Genomic DNA, 15204 nt, shown 5'->3' with positions numbered 1-15204 from the left:
TATCCAGAAACAACAGTTCTGGTAAGCACCAAGGGTAGACCATACAAAGATGAGGTCTGGAAAATATAGGCCAACATATAAAGGCCATCCTTAGATAAGAAGAGGGAGAAGTTACTTCCTTCCGTGTCACTGTAAAAGTTCTTATCCCTTTTTTTAGCCTGGGACAGAGAATTGTTTCTAAGTGTCTGAAGGGAGTGTTTGAAGGGGCTGGACCCAGGCTCTTCTTGGTGATACCAAGCAATAGGATGAGTGGCATTAGGCAGAAACTGGCAGACAGGAAGTTCCACCTGAGCATGAGGAAGAATTTATTTGATGTGTGGGTGACTGAGCACTGGAACAGATTGCCTAGAGAGGCTGTGGAGTCTTCTTCCCTGGAGATATTCCAGAGCCATCTGGACACAATCCTGAGCAATGTGCTGGAGCAGGGAGGCTGGAGTAGGTGAACCGCAGTGGTCCTTTCCAACCTATCTGTTCTGTGATTCTGACAGTCAGTTCAATTCCACCAAAAACATTCTGCAGCTCAAGGTCAGGAAAAAAAAAAAAAAAAAAAGGAAAAAAAAATTACAATAAAAAGGTAGATATACCAACTCTTTGAACAGAACGATCATGCCAAACTTGAGAGACTGGACACCAATCAGCAATGTGACAACTGAATCCATTGCTGCAGACAAAATGCTGTAGTAAACATTCGAGAGAAAAGGAAGGGAGAGGGAGAAGGAAAAGAAAGAGGGAGATATTCATTTTTATCACATTAGGATTGATTTAAAGATTGTTTGGAAGCTACTTTCATTTTCATTTTAATATTATTAGGAGATAGCAGCATGTAACAGGCTTTGACACTGAATGCTATGCTTTGCATCGGTTGCAGAAGATGCCTGGGGAAGCAGGGGGGAGCAAGGAGGAATTGATCAGATTCTTTCTTTTTTCATATGGGAGGGAAAAAGTTGTGTGACATTTACAAAGTCATCTGTCACCTGAACAACAGGCTGGAAGACAAGTTCCTGCATTTCATGCTTTATATTTTATTTTAACCCACACACAACCATTTTTCTTGGCCTGAAGTTAAAGGGAACACTCCACTTCCAGTGATGAAAATCAGTTACTTCTACTTATTCATCCACTATCTCTCTCACCATTCATTCATTCATTGTTCCACTGTATTGTTCTCCGTGCACCTCAAACCCATTGTCAGCTGGTTTTCAGATGAAAACATGGATTTATACCTGGACTTTCACTAACCTACCAGCTCTAATAAAACATTGCCAATAGCTGTTAAGGTATTTTACAAATAATTATAATAATGGGATTTGAGATTTATGACCTGTCTTGTTTTGGGGCTTTGATTTTCCTTTTGACAAGGAATCTGACAAAGAGAGACATGGAGTGTATTGACGGGTGTTAAATGGTGAAATTACAGTCAAACAGAAACTGCTGTATCCCAAGTCTGTGCTTTGAAATCATAGTTTATGAACACACAATACAAAATTTATGTCAGTACTGTGATTTGACTGCATGCTTTTAAGGACACTGCCTTTAAATTCCATTATTTATTCTTCCCATTTGTAAATATTTTTTCTTTCATTTCATCCCAAATCCCAAAACAGACAGTCCAGTCACTGATCATTTAAGTCTGATTAGGGTTAAGTTGCTCAAGAAAGAAAGGAGATGACTAAGGATCATAGAATCATAGGATTGTTTAGGTTGGAAAAGACCTCTAAGGTCATTGATTCCAACCATTAATCCAGCACTGCCCATAAGTGCCACATACACATATTTTTTGAACACTTCCAGGGATGGTGAATCTGCTACTTCCCTGAGCAGCCTGTTTTGATTCCTGAACACCCTTCAGTGAAGAAAAAATTTTCAAATATCCAACCTAAACCTCCTGGCACAACTTGAGGCCATTTTCTCTCATCCTATCACTTGTTAACAGGGAGAAAAGACTAATCCTCACCCAGCTACCACCTCCTTTAAGGCTAGATATCTGAGGGAGGTCAGTCAGAGCAGATTACTATGGGAAAGCCTAAAACACTGAAACATCAGCCCAGATGTGAGGCGTATGTCACTGTGCAACACTTCATGTTCTCCAATGTGTTTGGTTTGCTGTTCTTCGTGTCTGCTTAACACAGAAGGTTGTCAGGTTGTCCCTGATGTTTCACCTGGACATCAGCTTAGGCTTTACTGTTTCAATGCAGGAGTGAAAATTTTACTTCTTCCTCCATTTGGAGGTTACAGAGAGCAAAGAAGGGATGGAGAGGAGGATCTGGGATATTTGACTTACCTTCATGGACAATTAAAATCCAGAATAGGGCATAAGACCCCAAAAATATGTTGCAATGAGTACAGCACAAGCAGCTGGAAGCTTCTGAAAGGCATTATTCTTCTCTCCTTTCCTAAAATATGGCATCTAGGATATCAGATACACTCATGACCCCCCACCAGAGCTGGTCTGCAGTGGCTTCTTACTTTAAATGCGGAACAGCTTCTTCGGTGATAACACTGTGCATGGCAAGCAGGATAAGAAATCAGTCAGTTTACGGATCGATGGTACATTTCCAGTTGCATCCCAGCCTGGGGGAACATGCGTGTTTCTGCTAAAGTCAAACACCTTCCCAGAGGGAGCCTACATGTCTCATTTTCTTGTGGAAATCATAGGTCTCATCAGTGCAGTAATTCAGTATGTCTCAAATATTTCAGATTAGGCAGGACAGCTATAATCTTTTTCTTTTTCCTTTTCCCTAGAGGAGGGAAATTGCTTTATTTGCTGAGCTGCGTCTGTGTCTGTTTCTCTACAGGTACTTATGTGAAGAAATTATTGAGGTAGAGTTGAGTTTTTCACTTGGATTTGAATGTGAGTTGTCTGAAAGCATGGCCAGGCCAGAAAACAGCATAATTTAAAGAAACTCACTGCTCAGACAAGATATGAATAGAGGGAACTTTCACATTATTATTGCAATGATTGGTGGAAAGAAGGATAACTTCTTATCTTAATTATTTCTGCATAACCCGGATGACTAGGAATCATGGAGACCAGAACTCAAGAGCCAGTCTCTTGCTATCACTTGCTGGCAAGACATATTTTTCCTGGTTGGATGACAGGTTGAAAATTCATATTTAGTTCTAATATTTCTCCCATTTACCTCAGCTTAACCAAGAATAATCAACTTGTAACGTGAATCTCTTCATATAGGTAGGATTTGCTTTGTATCTTCTGAAGAGGATACTGTGGTTGGAGCCATGAAGGTTTAACTCCTGCAATAGGACGGATCACAGTCTACTCTGGTTGAACTTCTAAATAAACAGGTTTTCTGCATTCTGATTTTGAAACAAAAATGTTGATGTCTTATCTGCCTGCATATAGCAAAGACAAAGGCATTTAGTTCCTGATTGGGTAGACGTTGGATCCCAAAATATGATATATGCAGAGAGAGATTTGAGTGGACTTTGCGAAAAACTGTGGGCTACGAGAGTTAGGGAAAAAACCCTCAGTTTGAGAAACAAACAAGATATCATTGGTGTTGATTGCCCTACCTCAGCCCAGAGAGTCCACATCTCACCTTGATTTCATCAAACCTATGCAGAAGACTATTTGTACCTTATCTCTCCCTTTGTGTTCCCTGAATCCCTGCATCCTGTAGAATGGAATGCCTGTTTCCCCCTCTGAAATCCCATAAGATAAAGTGGTTTTTTCCCCATGAGGTAATTGCTAAGACCCCAAAATTGTTAACCTAGGGTTTCCCCTTATGTCATCCCCTGAAACCCCCTGTTTGTAATAAATTGTAATAATTCCAACCCCCTGTTGAATATGTCGACCCTGAACCCTTTAAATATGAACTTGTAAATCCCACAAACCATTTGAGTTTCTTACCTCTGCTTGGATTGCTTAGTTTTGACTCACTACAGGTAGACTCATGTCCTTAGCAGTTTTGAGGTAGTTAATGTGTTTTATCATTCCAGGTGATTAGTTTTCTTTTCCAGATGTAGTACCTGGGATCGTAAGCTTTGGGCTGTGCTTCCACTGCAAGAGGCAGGCACCTAAACCTAATTCTACTGGATCAGTCAGGATAAACCGTGTTGCCCTGCTAGCTACTGCAGCACTGCACTGGATGAAAACTGTTACCTGGTACCTTGAGTAATTTGTTTTTAATTATACTACCTTTAGAACACCTCTGTGATCAGTATTAAACTGAGTGGTAAGAATCATGCGCTGGACTTGAATGAGATCCCACATCTGGCAGAGCCAAAATGAGCTCTGATTTAAGCTTCACCAATGCAGAAAGAGCTACATCAAGTTTATGCTCTTGTAACCTAAACTACAGTCTATCCATCTGACTTTATTCTTGTAAGAGTCAATCCTCTTTACGTTTACAGTTTAGATGACATCCTTCCCGTCTGATGCCTTTCATTCTGCAGTGAATTATTGCCTTTCAGTGGAGCAGAATTAGCTCAGACTCTCCCCGTCAAAGCTCATTACAACTGTGTTACAAACCTTATCTGCAGACACATCCAAGCAAATGTAATCATTTGTGCTTCTAACACTCTGAATTTAAACCCACTATAAATAATAATTATTGTGCTAAGTAACTAGAGCAAAGGCTTTTCAAGATAAGTTTTTACAGCTCTTGGTCAAATCTGTTGTAGGTGTAAATTGAGGAATAGAGTAAGACTTACACTAGCTAAATAGTGTAGCAAATCTTGACAATGAGCCTGGCTCCTTAGAGCAGTCACAAAAGCCTCAAGCCAGCTGTTCTGTCTGGTTTATCATGAACCACTGTCTTCTATCAGAAAAGGGGGTCTGAGATGCTTATTAACTGCAGGTGTAACAGCCCCATGGGCTGTCTCCAGAGGAACTTCACAGTCTGTGGTGACACCAGTGGGATTACAGTAGCAATACGTGTGGCCCACCACCTTTCAGAACCATAGCGTAAATACCAAATTTCATTTTCAGTAATGACACTACAGGTAGGTTGCTAAAATGGGTTACTCACACGGGAGGACCAGGAGATGTTTATAGCTTCACATCTCTGCTTCTTGCCCATGTTTTTCTTGCTCTTTCGTCATGACTGTGCACTTTCCATTTGCTGCTTCTCCCTTTAGTACAAATCTCTTCCCTCAATTTGCTCCCTTGAACCTCATTTTCTGCTATTTTAACTTCTACTCTTAGCATTATCTATGCTTCATCAATAAATCTCTCCTACTCATTTATCTCCCTGAGAATCTCAGTTCCTATTTCTATCACTTTTGCTCTCTACCAAGAAGTCCTTTTCTGGTGTGACATCCCAGCACACTTAATCACAACATGGAATAGGGAGATGCCTTCTATCAGTGTGGCTGGCACAGCACAGAGAAAAATTTGTTGCCAACTATGGCAATGAACAAACCTTTTCAGTGATCATCATTATGATGAAGTAATATATTTAACACTTCCCAGAGGCTTTAACCCACTTCAGAACATTATTAAGAAATTGGTGAAATTGGAGGAGGCACCTGGGTTGTCAGACTCAGGTTCTCTCTGCTCTAGAGGGATTTTTCTAAAGAAAAGTAAACAGTGAAACCTGAAGATTTCTACAAAGTGTCAACCCTGTCTCCTTCCTTTTCCAGACAGCATTTTCTATTTGGACCCATAGCAGACATAAAAAGACAGTTACTGAGGGAATAGCTCTTGAATTTAACATGTCATTATATTCAGTACTTTGTTTGGGTTTCCTTTTTTGATTTAAATTATATGGCTGCATCTAAGTCAGGTCCAGAATAATTCCATTTTATACACAGTTCAAAACTCACTATACATTGTTTTGCAAGAAGAAAGGCAGCAGAGACCAGGCCCTTACTTTTACAGACTTACACAACAAAATAAATATTTATAGAGCTCCGTGCATGTATGTATAGATGTATCTTCCTTATCATCAGTTCTCTGGGCTGAAAAGACTTGTCTTTGGCTTGGTTTATAGCATCTTCTACTCCATTTAGGAAAAATATGTTCTGTATTGTCTTTTCAATCAAAATCTCCAGCTCCAGGAGATTTAAGATGGGTGACGCATAGTCAACTGAATTTGGCCAACATGTAATTGTCAACAATGGGATGTACATGCGTGAAAACTACTTAGACATTTTCACTGAAAACAAGTAGTATTTAATAAAGACATTCTATTCATTATCTTGCATATTTGCAAATAACTAGTGTGGTCTGGGACAACACAGTGCTGTATTCTATCGAACTGAAATAATAGCTGACGTGGACTCTTATCCGTCTATTCTTTTACTGTGAAAAAACCCCCAAAAACCAACTTATTTACACAATCTGAAATTCATAAGGAGGAAAAGAAACACCTGAATCTTTCTCTGAAAAAAGGAAATTTGTGTGTATGAAAAAAATATATTTCTGTAATATACAGGATCAATTTAAAAGGAGGATATTTACCTAACACAATAAATATAAGTCGGGACCTACATCAAATGCCTTCCACACCTCTTTAGATCCACTTTTGTCTCCTTTGTTTACCAGACACAGAATTATCCTGTAACTGTGTGCAATAATCAGAGACATCTAGTGGCTGACTGATAGACTGCAAATAAACATCATCACATCCTGCTCTTCATAAACGTCCAGACACACAAACAGCCTCAGCTGCCCTCGACTTTTAAGGACCCCTTTCTCCCGCTCCTTTCAAGTGGGATATTAGGGATTCATATAAATTCCCCACTCACAGAACTACAGGGGATGCTTCAGAGCTGCCTCCCTGTAGATCTCTCCAGCGAGAGTATTTAGGAATCCTCTTTCACCTCCTTGGTCTACGCTTTGCTTAATGTATTCCTGTCTAATCACTTACAATGCATTTCAGCAAACAAACAATTAAAATTAAAAAGGCAACACTGAAGCAGGGGATGCTTATTTTGTCTGACCCTGAAGATAAAACAGTGTAAGTTTCTCACTATGTAGAAGTCATAGGGCTAAAGTTACATCCAGAACCAGATAAAAATATCTCTGGTTTCCTATTTTGTGTTACTTTGAAACTTCCCTGACATTTACTGCTGATGAGAAGAGCAAATCTAACCAGTGAGATTTTTCCTTCTTTTTCTTCTCCATCCTTTCCAACCCACCCTCTCCAAAAAATAACAAAAACTCATCAAACTTCTGTGTCCAGGTTTCATTGAGTTCTGAGGGTTTCTTCGTCTTTGCTGTTTGTTGTTTATTTTTGTTCAAGGGATATACTAAGGAAATTTTCTTCTTAAAATCTGCAGGTTTTTCCCTCCCTGATAGGCTAGTTGCTGATATAAACCTTTAGACTATATATAATTAACCCTAAATATTCTATTTCTCAATTCTAATTTGTGCATTTCTCATAGAAAATAAATTTATGGCTGTTTGTTTAGTTTTACAGGTGCTTGTGTCTAAAAATAACAAATTAATTTAGCTAGTTTGTTGTTTGGGAAAAAAACATGAAGGAATTTTTTAGAAATTATCTAAAAGGGAATTTTCTTCTCTCTTCCTTGAGAATTCTTTTTGCAATGGATCTGAAATAGGGAAAGAAGTGGTAATCCGTTTCTGAATGAGATATCCCTGCCTGCATAGAAAGAAAAAAAACAGACAAAACTCCAGAGAAAGTGGTGTCTGGAGAGTAGAGAAATTCCTTTTGTGAAGCAGCTGGCACAGTCACACCATAAGTTTCCATCTAGTTAAATCCCTGCTTTCCCTTAAAGCAAACAAACTCCAAAATCACTCAGAACAAACACACTCCAGTCCAAACCAAGTCAAGACAGCAAGCAAATACACTCTAGAAAACACCAGACAATTAGACTCCTAAAGTCAGTTTAAACACAGGCACAGCAAATCAGCAAACACGTCCTTCCCCTTATGGAAAACAAACACGGGAGGCAGCGGCACTACTCGGGCTGGCAGCCCTGGACCCCAATTCCCCAGAGGAAGGAGGGCCACATCTCTCCCATATTGCTCTTGCTGTGTCTGGTTTCCTGACAGGGAAAGAAAATATTGATATAACTTGGCTAATTAGAATTGTCTGCAAGCTTCTCCTGTTGTAATTCGACTTTTATTGGTCAGGTGCGGATAGGAAGCAGCTTTGTAAAAGAACTGTATGGGGTGGGTACGTTCAGCTGGTTGACCATGAGACAACAATGAGGTCCTGCAGCAAAGAAGGTCAACAGGATCCTGGGCTACATTAGGCAGATCATTGACAGTGGGTTGAGGGACGAGATCCTTCTTGTCTGCTCAGCACTGGTGAGACATGTCTGAAGTGCTCTGCTCCCCAGCTCATGAGAGACATGGATACATGGCAGAGAGTCTAGCAAAACACCATCGAGATGGTCAAGGAACTGGAGGACAAGATGAACACAGAGAGGCTGATAGAGATGTCTGTTCACCCTGGAGAGAAGACAATTGAGGGATTTGGGTTTTTTTTAATGTCTTTGACTGCTTCACAAGTACTTAAAAAATGTGAAATCACATTACTGAGATGTGCAATGCAAAAATGAGAGACAACACACAGAAGACCAATATCACTTTCTTAAGTTCTTCATCAGGGTAAAGTAGAGTATTCATCTTTAATTTCAGACTTAGGGGAGATGCATATTGCTCGCTACAATTACCTAAAAGGATGAAGTAGACAGGTGGGAGTCAGTCTCTTCTCACAGGTAACAAGCAATAGGATGAAAAGAAATGTCCTCAAGCTACACCAAGGAATGTTTAGATTGGATATTAGGAAAAATTTATTCACTGAAAGAGTGGCCAAACACTGGAACAGGCTGCCCAGGGACATGGTGGAATCACCATCCCTGGAAATGTTCAAAAGTATGGGGATGTGGTGCTTAGGGTAACAGTGGTGGACTTGACAGTGCTGGGTTAGTGATTGAATTCAATTATTTTAGAGGTCTTTTCCAACCTAAATGATTCTATGATTCTGAAGAAGAATTTTTTGTGCACCTACACTTCTAGCAACATGACAGCTTCTGTACTAAACACAACAGGCTTCACTTTTTGATAGCACAACAATAGAACTTATTTGCAATGGAAGATTCAAATACCCTTTTATGAGCTAACTGAAATATTCCTGCTGTCTAGTAACATGCAAAAGTGTCTTTCTCCAAAGCAGGCAGTATAATTCTCCAATTTATTTAATCCATTACAGTCCCAAACTTATACTGATTTCGCTAAAATCCCTTTTTACAAAATGAATACTGTAGGGTCATCTACTGAGGCAGAGGAATCACAGAATTGTTGGATGGTTTAGAAGGGACCTTAAAAATAATCTTGTTCCAATGCCCCTGCCATGGGCCACTAGAGTAGGTTGCTCAAAGTCCTTCCAGGAAACCTTGTGTCTTTATTTTTCAATTATTTTTTTTCTGACCTTTTTACATGCATCTAAAAATCTGTGCTGTGACAGAGCTAAGTTAAGTGAACATTCACAGAGCTTTTATACTGGAGATAGACCATACTTGTCTCATCTAAAGCTATTTGTAGGAATAATGTTGCTGATGTGAATAAACATATAACAGGAGTTTGCATTTACAGGACTACCTCTGCAGATATTTCTTCATTATACTTTGGAAATCATACTCAAGCCAGAGGGCACAAGTCATCTCTAAACTGGAAGAAAACAAACCATAATAGCTATTGCATTCCTATAAAGGCCTTATAAACTTGAGCTAAGAAGAGTGTGTGCTTATACAGCTTACTGACATCTCTCCTTGCTTGTCTGTAACTTCCAGCAGACAATCATGTGAATAAAACAGTGATGCATTTATGTCTCAATCCAACTGGACAAGGTGCTTCACTTTAGCATCTAGCATGGAAGCAGACTCTGCCTGTATGTTTTTCTTTCTTTTCTTTCAACATTGCAAAATCTTGTTTTCAGCAGAAGAAAACTCACATGCTTAATTTTACATATGAGATGAAGTACCTATCTGAGTGAAGACTTCCTTTATGTGACCTGGACAGCATGGTAGTTCTGGTGGTCACAGACAGCAAATAAACAGGCTAATATAGTAATGTAGATAAAGTGCAGATCAATACCAACAACAAATTTACAGGTTACTTCTTGTCTTTTTTTTTTTTTTTTCTTTTTTTAGCATAAAAATAATTTTTCCAACAAAAATATTTAAGAAACTTTTAGAAATAGGTATTCTACTGTGCTTTATGCAAGAGTAAGCAAGCCTTTCATATTTACCAGCTATGGATGGGAAAACCAGTGGAAAGTGTGAGTTTCAGTTATGAAGCACGTTAATTACTTAAACAAATTCAGATGAACCCTGTGTACTAATTACACTCAGGTACTTGCCTGATAACTCTGTCCTTTTACCTGCCATTTGAATTACTTAATGTGGAAGGCGCTGGGGAAAAAAAGAGGTAACTTAACAGTCTTTGCCTCAAAGAATAGACTATTGGACCTCTAGGGCAACTCAGCTGTTCTGTATGATGAAATAAAAGTATAAGGCACCTCAAAGAGTGTTTTCACAAAGAAAAGTCAAGGGATGAGAAAGGAGAAAAAAATCCTACACTGAATACTGAGGTCTGTCAGAAAATCTTGGCCATACGTAAAACTCAGACTCCTGATCAAGACTGCAGGTAGCAGCTTCAATCAACTGGTATCTGGAAGCCAGGACCCCTCGTCAGGGGCCGTCTCATACATCTCTTCTTTGAATTAAATGCATAAGGCTCACTTCTTTTAAGGTAGGCGAGAGGTGTTTTACCACACACCTCTCTCCTGATCTCTCACTGGCTATGACATGCTCCAGGAACCTAAAATCTCCATTCCTGTACCCTGACAGAGTGCTCCTCCCTGCCTCTCAGGCTGTGCTGGGTGGACTGAGAGTGTCCCCCAGCGGGAGATCCCACGCTTGCTCATGTGCTCCCGAAGTGCAAATGGGGAGCATGGGATGCTTCCCAGGGGCAGAGCTCTGGTGCCAGGGGCTGCACGTGTAGTTTGCAATTTGAATGAGAAACTGAAATAGTTCTGGGTGGATACAAATGGAAACCACCACATGGACTTATGCAAGGTGAGTACCCCAGGGGAGAGGCAGCTCTACAGCCATGACCTTCGGAGGAGACTGGGATGTGGGAATAGTGTGTTATTTCCAACACTGCTTCAGGAGGATGAACAATCTGTCTGCTTAATGTCCTGAATGTGTCTGTTGCAGCAGAGAAGAGCACCAACGTGGGTAAACCTTCTGGCCAGAGAGGAAAGTTTGAAGACAGTTTTCCGCCACTGGATAACAGCACCGGTGCTTCTCCATCCTATCTGCACAACTTGCTCTGTTTTGATGGAGCCTCTTGGATTTAATGTATGAGCAGAAACTGTGGGTCCAAAGGCTGAGGGCAATGTCAGAGTTTCCAACTATTTCATAGATGTCAGTGGCAGAAACCAAGGCTAGATTCCCTCCTCTTCAGTCTGTAGTGGGGACCAATCCAGAGTGTACTAAAGTCAATAACAGGGATTTCATTAATTTCAGTAGGGAGCAGTTTAAGCCCCACATGTTGCAAGAACATTACTTAGACACACTGACTGATGAAGCAAATGGGTTTGGTTTAGTGCTACCATGAAAAACTATTTGCGGAGAAAACTTTCCCTTTGACCAAAAAAGTTCACTTTAAAGTTACTTTCCTGGTTTTCTTTTGGGGAAAGGGGAGACAAATAAAAAAATATACTTTAAAAAACCAAGAATTTTTGAAATATTATGAAATTTAAACCCCCAAATAATACACATCAAATTACCTTACTTGTTTTCTTCTTCTAAACATTTATTTTATTGTTTGGAAAACTGTATATTATTTTTATTTCAGGTTTCTACGAAAGTAAAATAGGATTTTAGTATACAAAATATTTTTACCAGAATCCAGAGGCACAAAGGAAAACATCTTTATGCGGTTTGTTTTAGAAGGGAATGATTATGTTAGGGATGTAGAGGAAAATTTTAAATAAAATCCCATGATAATCACTGCTGGGTTTGATTACCTTTAGCAGTGAGGCAGATGTGTAGGTTCATTATTTATTTATTCATTTATTTTATGTGATTTGTTAATGAACTGTGTTTTTTGTCTTTACTATACAGGGGAATTCTTGCCTAATGTTTCACTTTTTTATTTTTCCTACTTGATGTGTCTGTGGTCTGCAGTGGTGGTGACTTCCTTGGTTTGTTGGCAGTTGTTAGTGCAGACACTGTCAAATCTCCTAGTGACGTACCAGAACCCCACTGTGCAACGTGATGTAAAACTACTGAATCAAAATAAGGCCCCTGAAATATGAAGCAGGAGAATACAGAGAATGGAACACAGAAGGAAAGGACAATACCCCCTTCAACCCAAAAAAACCCAAAACAATCCCCCCTCTCACAGAAAACCCCAAAATCACACAACCAAAAAAAAACAAAACCAAAAAAAGCAACAAAAAACCAAACCAACAAACAAAAAAACCCAACTCAAACACCAACCAAAATCCCCCAAAAACGAAACAAAAAGGACAAGATACAACTTTGTCGTGACTTTCGGGCATTTGGCAGGGAGCCAAGTCCAAACCATCACAGATTTTCTGGTGGCCCGTACGGGGCCTAGATCAAAACCTAGATCAAAACCATCACAAACTTTAATTGGTTGATATTGACTGCAGTGTCCTTTAGCTCTCATGACAATTCATTTCCAGTATTAAAGATATAATTTAATGACTAAGGACTAGGAGAAATGATGCATAGCCTGATAAAAGTGAGTCAAAATGCTGATCATGAATAACAATATTAACAGTAACAATGTTACATTTCATGTGTTACAGTCCTGCAAAGAATGGAATAGTGTGGGTGGTATTAATGGAACAACACCCATTTTTACCTCTGTAGTCGGATGTATTTATTAGACCATACATTAACCTTGTGGCATGGTATGTAACTTAAATTTGGTGTTTGACAAACAGAATTATATTGCCAAAGAATCGCACAAGTTTTAATTTCAGTGAGTACAAATAGTTCAAGCACCATTAACATAGAGAGCTCTAAGATAGATTTAGACCAATCTACATCTAGTTCGGCTTGCCTTCCTTTGGCAGAGGCTGTAGTCAAGTTTCCATGCCAAATTCATGGGTCTGTTTTTCCCCTTCTTTCTGGTTTGAATATTAAAATGGATTCAGAGAAGTTCTTCTCTAAGCTTACAAAACAGACAAACATCTGACAACAGATTCTGTGCTGATGTCTTTTATGTCTTACTGGGGGTAAGGGAAATAGAGAACAAAATATATTTCTGTGCCTCTTCTTTTTTTCCTTATTCTGTTTCCTTTCTTCTGCTTTGAGTATCAGCCCAAACCAACGACAGCACTTTGCTTCCAGGGGCCAGAAGGGTTAAATTCCTCCCATTTCGCCCGGTCTCTCTTGAAGCTGGAGTTACACTCATCAAGGATCTAGCATGGGGAGGGATGGATTTCTTAAGACAGCCTGAGGGCTCCAACAGCAGCCTTCGCTTTCAATCAATGTCGAGAGGCACGAGTGGAAATTCATTCAGTGAACAGTCGGAGGTCTTCGCCTGTCCATACAGCCGCCTGGCACACAATCCCAAGCACAAACCGGTGGCGTCTCAGCTGGAGATCTGACATTTTGCCGAACCACTGTTTGCTCGAGAACTGATAATTAAACACTCCTTCTCCTTTAAAAAAAAAAAATAATGAAAAGGTAGATTAAAAAAAAAATATTGTCAACTCCGCTGGTAACCTTGAAGGCTTCCTTTTGTCAAGGTCTCAATACATGCCAAAATGTATTTTGTTAAGAATCGGTCCTGGCGGTACAATTGCCTTTTCTGTTACCTGCGTGTATTATTCTGACTGTTTTCATTTGACTTGCCTCTAGGATGCTGTACTGCTCTGGCAGAGAGATCTGTGCGCTGGCAGAGTTCATGAACTCACGCTTGCAAGCTGATCTTTGCCCTGTGTGTTTCTAAATATTTTGGTGTGTATGCAACACAACAGAATGTGACTTTGCACTAAAAAGCCAGATAGACACAAAGACGAAGAAACACCTCGCATCCTCTCCTTCGTCCACATTTCCCCCCTCCTCCAATCCTGTCAAGCTTTATTATACTCAGAAGGCAACCAGGTGAGTCATAATATTTAACCAATATTGGGGGAAGGGAGAAATTTTAATTAATTTCATTACACATTAACAAAGTCCAGCTCATGACTCAGTGGAAGTCTATACAGTCTTTTGCAGACAGATGGGAGCTTACCCTCCCTGTCCTCTGAGTTTCCTGGATGAGGTGGAGATGTATTAACACAGCTTATTAGCTGTTCTGCAGTGCTGCTTAAAGTCTAATGCCATTGTAAACCAGCCAGGCAATCCATAGTTTGAAGCTGGCTTTATCAACTCATACTGAAGGCACTGGTTTGGTTTTCTTTCAATTATAACCAGAGGGAAAGAAAAAAAAAAAAAAAAAAAAAAAAAAAAAAAATTGTAAACATATCTGCTTAAAGCATCAGAGAAAAAACCCTGGCATCCTGTGTGGCCAGGTGTCACCTGGTACTACTCAATTATGGTCAGAGGTGGCATGAACTCTGGTTCTGGTGAAGGAAAGTAATCAAGCCTAGGTACTAAAAGGAGAGAGGCAAGTGATATACTCCATAGTTTCACAGTAGAAAAGGAGTATGGCCAGAGCAGAGGACTGGAAAAGAGATTCTACCCACCAAAAATACCTCTCATTTGTGCCATCACTACCTAAGGGTGGCCTTGTCCCACTGATTCGACCTTTGTTCTAAAACTGCTTGTTTTCCCTCTTTCTTTCTTTCTTTCTTTTTTTCTTTCTTTCTTTTTCTTTCTTTCTTTCTCTTTCTTTCTTTCTTTCTTTTTCTTTCTTTCTTTCTTTCTTTCTTTCTTTCTTTCTTTCTTTCTTTCTTTCTTTCTTTTTCTTTCTTTCTTTTCTTTCTTTTTTTGTTTTCTTTTTCTTTTTTTTTTTTTTTTTTTTTTTTTTTTTTTTTTTTCTTCCTCCCTCCCTTCTTTCTTTCCTTCCTTCCTCCCTCCCTCCTTCCCTTCCTTCCTTCCTTCCTAAACTTGCACAAAAAGAAAATAAAAAGACCAATAATCTATTACCTCAAGCAAGATCACCTCTTAAAGAGCAGGCCTTATATCTGTACTCCAAGTTTCTTAGAGGTGTCAAGTGAGAGGGAGTTGTTTTCATTTCTCATAATATGAAATTTTTATGCAGTGTATATGCACCTGAATCCC

Source organism: Myiozetetes cayanensis, unplaced genomic scaffold, assembly GCF_022539395.1.
Source record: "Myiozetetes cayanensis isolate MyiCay16 unplaced genomic scaffold, myiCay2020 scf4, whole genome shotgun sequence".
Lineage (NCBI taxonomy): Eukaryota > Metazoa > Chordata > Aves > Passeriformes > Tyrannidae > Myiozetetes > Myiozetetes cayanensis.
The sequence above is the reverse complement of the archived record's forward strand: the minus strand, read 5'-3'. Positions refer to the sequence as shown.